Source organism: Argentina anserina, chromosome 5 (assembly GCF_933775445.1).
Source record: "Argentina anserina chromosome 5, drPotAnse1.1, whole genome shotgun sequence".
Taxonomy (NCBI): Eukaryota; Viridiplantae; Streptophyta; class Magnoliopsida; order Rosales; family Rosaceae; genus Argentina; species Argentina anserina.
The window spans coordinates 15,812,685-15,814,709 of NC_065876.1; the positions used below are offsets into that span (position 1 = coordinate 15,812,685).

Here is a 2,025-nt window from a genome sequence, read left to right on the forward strand (position 1 = left end):
AGCAGGGTCGTTAGAGCGCCGGGATGGCTTGACGAGATCGACGACTTCGTGGCGGTGCAATGAATCTGGGTTGGTGCGTTGCCGAGTCTTGGCTGGACGGCGGGTCGGACTCTTGAAGGATGGGGTGCCCAGAGCAAATTCCTGGGTGTCCTTATCAGTTTCAATCTTTTGGTTTTTTTTCTTGTTCCGACAACTATTTGCCAGAAACTGATGTAATTTTTCGGTGAAGCCAAGAAAAAGATACTGCCGGAGGAAAAGGATTTAGGACCAGTGTTGAATTTTTTCTAGTGGTGGCCTTGTCGCTCAGACACTTTAGAACAAAGTGCATGATAACGTGTTTGAGGTGGAACGAAACAAAAATAATAACAACGTAATAGAACATAACATAACACTTTATTGATTGATAATGAGGCCTATATATAGGCATCACATAATTACAATCTCGTAGGATCCGGAGTCCTAATCTATTACAGAGATGTGAAACTATCTCTAACAAGAAACCTAATAAAGGTAAGACACATACAAAGGTAGAATAATAATTCTCCCGGAACAACACACAAAATAAAGAGTAAGAAAAACTTATTCTAAGAAAAAATAAAAGTCAGAACTTCATATGAATCTAGAAAGAAATTCAAGGTGCCACAATGCATGCATTAGCAAATTTACTGCAACTAAACTCAATAACAACGATAATGACAATGACAAAAACAAATCAAGTTAAATTTAACATACAAAAGGGCTGCTGTATTTTATTGAGAGCATACTTGATCCGATTTTAGCACTATATACACCTTTTATTGATCAATTGAGAATCTTCACCCCTGTAGATATGAAGCAATTAAACAAACAATTGATAAGAGTCCAAATCTTCCCACAAATTTAAGCTTAAAAATAAAACCAATAGGAACCCAAAATTTTAACCATTAGCCATATATTCACTCAATTTTTCTGACAACTCACAACCACAATTGTAGCCTTTAGCCATTACCCGATCCATATAATCATATAAATACAATACAATATAATAGGAACCCACAATTGTAGCTAAACTAATTCATAATTGAGGTATGGCTCTTCAACCTCACCATGAACAAATATTCCTGAATTATCATAAGAAAATGATAAACACCCGCCTAGAAACTTTGATGAGCACAACCAATAATTTGAATTTCAGTATTCCCCTCACAATCATCCTAGACTAAAGGTTTTGCTTGGTAGCCTTTCCATCAATCTTCCCGTGTATTCAAAATATAATTAGTGATCTAAAAGAAAATTAACTTTTCATGTACTAACAAATAATATAGCTAAAAAGTCCCCTATTGTTAACCAACGATTAGAAGTAAGGGATTGATTTTGTAGTTCATTGTTAGCAACCATATAATTAAAAGTAGCATAAAAGGACTTCTGAGTAGTAGTAATAGTAATCTAACAACGCAGGTAACTGAAATTTTGAGCCCATTCCAACAAAGTAGAATATAACATTAAAAAAACCAATAGAACATTCATAACATTGAAAAAGCTAGAAACTTAGATGCGAATTTAGAAGCTGGATTTTGACAATATAGAATGTAGGGTTGGCTTGTGAATTGGAAGAAACAATTTAATAGACTTATTTCCTTGTAATTAGGACGAGAGAAGTTAGGGATTGAGGAATTAGAGAAGGGTGGAAGCTAATTGAATTAAAGTTAGCTTCCCATATAACCAAATTGCAAAACCCAATAAAAATAAACATACATGAACACCAGAATCAATAGAGGTGAAAATTCATAACCCATTAGCTTTAAAGTGAAACCCAATCCTTTGCAAAAGCTCTCCTCGATCTGAAAAGCCAGAAAACAAAAAACTAAACCAATACCCTTATATCATTCCAAAAATTGAACCAGCCCTTTGTGTAGATTGAAGAGATTTCTAAGCTTAGTGGAGATGAGGAGATAAGAATATATGAGTTTCAAATAAATCAAAAGAGGAGATAAAGAAACGAAGAGATAAGAGGAAGTTACCCAGAGAGATGAGAGAGCGCGCGAC

The 2,025-nt window shown here is 34.9% G+C and overlaps 1 long non-coding RNA gene across 1 annotated transcript; it reads right to left on the minus strand.

Moving 5' to 3' along the window:
- Positions 1-376: 376 nt before the first annotated feature.
- Positions 377-2,025, minus strand: LOC126795303 (uncharacterized). Its single transcript, XR_007672259.1, has 2 exons — positions 1,735-2,025; positions 377-821 (listed from the first exon to the last, which is right to left on the minus strand). It is a non-coding gene; the product is annotated as an uncharacterized LOC126795303 (long non-coding RNA).